Genomic DNA, 6,623 nt, shown 5'->3' with positions numbered 1-6,623 from the left:
TATTAAAGGACATGATAAAGGATACAGGTGAACAGCCAGATTAAATGATACATAGGGAGAGGTCTGGGAGGGTCCTGAGCACAAGGGCTTCTGTCCCCTCTGCAGCTGAAGTGTGTCACCCTCCTGGTGTGGATGTATTTGCCACTGGAAAGCTCTCTGAACCCCCTACTACTGAGATTGTTGTGGAGGTCTTCATGTAGATATGATCAATCACTAACTCCATTTCCAACCCCTCTCTTCTCTCTGGAGGATGGGGGTGGGGCTGAAAATTCTAAGCTTCTGATAATGGCTTGGTCTTTCTGATGACTGGCCCCTATCCAGGAGTCATCCAGGACTCTACCCATAGTCACCTCATTAGAACAAAAGACACTTTTATCACCCAGGAAATTCCATGGAATTTAGGAGCTCTGGTGTCAGGAATCAGAATGAAAGATCAAATATTAGAACACAAGATACTCCTAGTGCTTTATCACTTAGGGAACTACAAGGGTTTTATGAGCTCTGTGCCAGGCACCGGGGGCAGATGCCAATATATACTTTTTATATTATCTCACAAATAAACTATGGATTTTCTATATTTTGTGGATATTTCTGATTATTTGCATTTTCAGCAATCTTTATAACACTCCCTGATTTTTAGTTAGGGACTTACTCCATCCCCATTCTCAAGCCCAATTGTTCTGGTAATTTTTCCATCCCCAATCCAGAGATATTCTGGCCTATGAGAGCCTATCATTCTCTAGGCTGCAGATTTAGTTAAGGGATGACACATGGCCCATAGCAGCCTTTAAGGTTCAATAAAATCTTTGCTAAGGCTTCGGGACAGGGGTAGACACTCTTTCTCAATGGGCTTGAACCTGAGACAATATGAAGCTGGAACTTCTAGTCATTTGCTCCCATATGGAACCTGAGGCTGAAACCAATCAGTGGAAGGCAGAGCTGAGAGATGAAGAAAAATCATACTCTAATGGTACATTTTGAACCCTGAATCCAGCTGTGTCTAAAGTCCACACTCTCCCTGGATTTTAAGTTATGCAATCCAATAAATTCCTTCTCTTGAGTATGTCAGTTTGAGTAGAATTTTCTGTCTTTATCATCCAGAAAGATCTTAACTAAAATATCCTAAAATAATGTACTCTCACTTGATTGCATTCCCATTCTCTTTCTTGAGAGGGAGAGAAAGGAGTGGAGTTACAGCTAATTTCCTGCAGAATTGCATGGCATATATCAATAAGACTGCTACAAAAAACAAAACAAAACAAAACTGAGAAGTCACTTCACTAGGATTTAGTTGCACACTCATTGTCCGAAAAGCTTTATTTGGTGCCATTCTCCTTCAGGTTAGTGACGAAAGGGCATGTTCTCTCATCTTTAGGACAGACTTTAATCCCTATTGCTGATCTCTTACCTTGCCAGATGGCAGGCCTTCCAGAATTTCCCCCTGTGAAGTTTGATGCTCTAAATGGCCTTAACACAGTTGAAATCCCCTCTAGCTATCTAGACCCACATCCTCCTCCTTTCTGTCAAATGTCATTGCAAATCTGGCCCAGAAAAAAACCTGCTAGAAGTCTTTCTAATCTTAGAGTAGAATTTCCAGGTATCATCTATTCGCAAATAATATACCTGTCCAAAAGTTAAGTCTAACTAATGACTCCCTTTTCTCATTGCTAGCCCCACAGAAATAAGAACAGGGGAAATACTATAGGAATTCTTTTAAGGTTGGAAGGATCCAGTATGCAGAACCATTTAGTTGGCAATAATGATTTCAGCACAAGATGTTTTTAGACTTTCTTTTAAAAATTCAGTGTTTGATATCTACCAGGACAAGATGAATTTAGTCTGTGCCCTGGTTAGTGAATCCAGCAATTACTTTTCATTTGCAAAATGATGAATGTTTCAACCTTCCAGGAAGCTAACATTGCTTAATTGGACGTCATACTTCCAATCGATGATAGGAACATAGTGAATGATAATGATTTGGTAAAACTTTTTGTCACCAGTATTTATAGGAATTAACAAGTTGTGAAGTTATGCTGGTGCTTCTTGAAGGATCACATCTTCTGAAAGGAGAAAAGTGATCAAAGACAAACATAAACCAATCCCTTTCACATGTGAAGTTGCATAACTCGTGGTACTAATACTTAAACCATGTATGACCAAAGACACAGAGCCACGTCAATTTCTAAGCTCAACAAAAATAAAAGAGAAGATTGCCCATGTTAGTCATTTTTTCCTCAAATATTCCTAGAATATACATGAAAATAAACATACTAAAAGAATAGAAGTTGCTATGGTTTATAGTAGAAAATACTCTGGTCGCAGAGTTAGGGGACTCAAACTTTGGCCCTGAGTGGTCCTCAGCAAGTCCCTTCTCTTTGGGTCTCTCCTCGTGTATGAAGTGAGGTATTGAACAACTGCTAAGGAAGCATCTGGCTGTAAATTTGGATTACTAAAACTGAGCACTTACTGATATAATTCTTCTCAGTTTCTGTTCTGTACATGATCTAAACACAAAGTTGTTTATGTATCTCAAAGAACTTTGAAGATGATCAAAGTAGCTAAAATGACTTGAGCTGGGAGAAGAGGAAAGCCTTAGTGGTAATATTCTTCACTCATTCATTCACTCACAAATGCTTTAGAGCACTTAATAAGCCCCAGGCACTACTACAGATGCTGAGATACAGCAGTGAACAAATCAAAGTCCCTGTCTTCATAGAGCTTATTTTCTACAGCTGAAGATACATTATAATGAAATGAATATGTGAAATGGAGTGTGTCAGAAGGTGACAATGCTATTTAAGAAAGTAAAGCAGAGTGAGAGATAGGGAGTGCTCGAGGCTGCCCTTTTAGATACAGTATCCATGGATAAGATGGCATTTGAAGAGAAAACTAAAGGAGATGAAAGAGTAAGCCAGGTTATTTCCCACCTAGGAATAGGAAATGCAAAGGCCCTGAGGTGGGAGTGTGTTTGACATATTTTAAGAGTAGCAAGGAATCCTGGGTTGCTGGAGCGCAGTGAGCAAAGGGAAGAGTGGGAGAAGATGAGATCAGAGGGAAGGAAAAATAGCAGAAGAAGCTGGATGCTGCTGTTTACTTGAATATGAATTGTCTCTATTCCCTTACTGCTGGATCCTTTGCTACTAAAGTTGGGTAGGGGGAATCAGACTGTTCAGCCTAATTGTAACATCTGTTTGGATTTGGGTGGGATCAGAATCTGAGACTTGCCATCATTACTGGCCAGCAACACAAGTTGTTCCTTGGAGAGTAAGCAGCATTTTCTTTCATTTTCAGCAAAGTTTAATTCATTGTATATCAGGGTCCTCTGTCCTTCCTTTCCTATAGTGTGAGGCCCCGTTGCACTCCTGCTAACCAACATAAGTGTGATGAGTGTGCTGGGTCAGGTGCTTAGGGTCCATTCCAACCTCCTGCATGTGTGTCTTCTGGTCCTGCAGAGACTGGAAATTTAAAAACCACATGTCCCAGACTCCTCTGGAGCTAGAGTTTGGGGTGTGAAATCATTTGCGTTGATTTGATGCACTCGTATCAGTGAGGAAGGTGAAAGTGAGGCTTTCTGCTTCTTTCACTGTCTCTGTTGTCCAACATGCTTTTCTGCAGCGTATTCCAGTGTCCGGTCACTAGTTTCACAGGGGTCAGAAGGCAGTTACAAAGGTGGCAGCAGCAATGGCTTTTGGGACCACATTATGACTTTCACTGGCCCTAAGCACTCTTGCCTTGATGGGCCCATTCCTCCATTAAAAAAAAAAATTAAAAATTATATTCTACAACTGCATTGGGATAAAGATGAATATATTATTATTATAATATATTAAAACATTTAATTCAGCCTAAAAGTTCATGTTTTTCTTCTGATGCTAACAGAAATTAAAATATTTTAATGGGATCCTAAAAATGTTGCAGGCACAAGGCACTGCGCCTACTGTACCTAATGGATAAGTCGGCCCTGATGGCATTCAGTTCCCTGGATTGCAGCTAAAGCAATGAACTCAACATTTCTAGAGGCAGCCTCTGAGTGCTCATCTTCCTGATTGTGGCAAGGCAGCAGCTCCTGGGAAGGTTCGTTTGCTGTGTTGTTCTAGGAATCATTTCTGGAAAACCCAGATTTTCCTAAGGTTTTGTAAGCACCCAATTCACTATGTTAAATCCAAACTGGATTAAAAATAACCAGAATGATTTCCATTTTCTGCAATTAAACCTAATTGATGGAACAAGTGTTTATATTATTATTCTCATGAATTCTTCAAATCTGCTCCTTATCCTCAAATTCCCAATTCAGTCAGTCTTGCCCTTCTCACCCCATTTCTGTTCTCCTTCACTCTTTTACCATTTCTCCTCTCACTACGATCTTTGGAATTCCCATTGCATTGTGGGGAAAGTCCCAAAATCCCAAAGTCCCTGTATTAGTCAGGAGTCTCCAGAGAAACAGAACCAATTAGGGTGTCTGAGTGTGTGTGTGTGTGTAGATCTAGATATATAGATATAGTGTGCACATATCTCTATCTCTATCTCTACATCTACATATCTATCTAATCCATCTATCTATCATCTATCTATCTATCTATCTATCTATCTATCTATCTATCTATCTAGAGATTGATTTAAGGAATGGGCTCATGCTATTGTGGTGACAGGCAAGTCCAAAATCTGCAGGGTGGGCCGGCAAGCTGGAGACTCAGGGGAGAATTGATGTTGCAGTTCAAGTCCGAAGGCAGCCTGCTGGCAGAATTCCCCCTTCTTCAGGGAGGAGGAGTCTTTTTCTGTTATGGCCTTCAGTTGATTGGATGAGGCCACCCACATTATGTAGTGTGATCTGCTTTACTCAAAATCTGCTGATGTAAATGTTAATCTCATCTTAAAAATACTTGCACAGAAACATGTAGAATAATGTTTGACCAAATATCTGAGTGCTGTGGCCTAGCCAAGTGGACACATAAAATCAATCATTACAGTTCCTATTAACATAAACCCTCTTTTTACCTCTTTCTTCCTTCTCCTTGCCTGAAACATGCTCTCCTGTGAAGTCACTATCCTCCCAACAGTTCCTAGCACGAAGGCCTGATCTTCTCTCACTCCCTCAAGTCAGAGGGTAAGGTGGAGCACCAGCTTTCTTTCCTCTCTCCAGTGTGCTGTCTCACCATCTCACTACACTCACCCACTCGCATCTGCTGTTCCGGTGAAGCCTGTACCATTCTCAGCACCGTGACTCGCAGGATCTGTTCTCACTTCTAGAGACTCTGTCAGCTGACTCATGTCCCTTCACCAATATCCTGTCCCTTGACATCATCTTTAGTGACTTCAAAATCCATGTTAAGCTTTCATATTCCTTGACCCCATACATATTTTCTGGGCAAAAGACCTCTATCTCTGGCCCACCTTAGTCAGTGGAGTTACACTCAGGGCTGGCACAGGTCTGTTTATGAGATTTATTATCACATTGGCAGCCATAGCCTGTCATCTCCTGCACCCCACCCAGTAAGTCCATCTCCAGCTTCCTGGGCATCTATCCTGCTTCACACAGTCTATCCTACTTCATTCACTAATTCTATTGATCTTCACTGCTTCCCATCTTGCGTGCTAGAATCATTGACTCTTTCTGTGTCCCCACATCCTAGACTTGACTTTCAAAGAACTTGTGGAAATAAATGTAAAGTAGTAGTAGTAGGGAGTAGTAGTAACTTGGTAAATAATAATTAGATGGCAGTTTTTCCTCCTCTTTTTAATGCTCATATCCCTCAGCCTCCTCTCTCACTCAATTTCTTCTCTTGTGTTTCCAAGTTGCTCTGTATTTTTGGAGGAAAATGCAGAACTCTGAGAATATGGCTCCTTTCCTACCCAGTGCTGTCTAACTTCCACTGTACCAAGGCTCCTGCCTCTCCATTTCCCTATAAATCTCTCAGTAACTCCCTAGCACACCAACACAGAGAATTTACCAATATAGATGACTTCCACCCACGTAAGCCTCCATTTTCTTCCCTCAACTCTTCCACCCAGAAACCTCACAAGGTTACACACAGAGTCACACTTCCTACTTTACTGTGACTGCTGAAAATAATCCTTCTTATTTTAGGATGGGTTCCCCCAGAAACAGACCCTGAAACATGGACCCAGGGATCCTAGGAGGCACTGGAAGGTGACTGCAGAAAAGGGAAGGAACCCAATACTGGGTGTGTTATGAGCAGGTTATTACTATGGTCAACTGGGGCTCATTCTCACTGGAAGGTCTCTGGAGGCAGTGTAGATCATACGTCAGAGCTGTCCCATCTGAGAAGGGAGAGTTCTTCACTGCCTCCCATCTGTCATTAGTTGAGGGCTGTCCCAGGGGTGTTAACCCCCGATGCTTCTGTTCTGCCCTAGATGTGGGCGGGGGCAAGCTCCTACAGCTAGATAAAGGCTGAAGGCAGAGAGCCACAGGCACTTGCAGCGGAAAGCAGTCAGCATGTATGGGACGCTGAGTGTCAGGGGATATAGGTGGGCCATCAACAACATTCCACACCTCTTGTCGACTTAGTTTTACAGCAACATGTACCTATCCCTGTTTCTACTATCCCATCCTTTCATTCAGTGTGCTAGGTACTCTCAGATACATCGTTTTATTTAATCCTCTT

Source organism: Ceratotherium simum, chromosome 8, assembly GCF_057802395.1.
Source record: "Ceratotherium simum simum isolate JZ-2026a chromosome 8, ASM5780239v1, whole genome shotgun sequence".
Lineage (NCBI taxonomy): Eukaryota > Metazoa > Chordata > Mammalia > Perissodactyla > Rhinocerotidae > Ceratotherium > Ceratotherium simum.
This window is presented reverse-complemented; position numbering follows the sequence as displayed.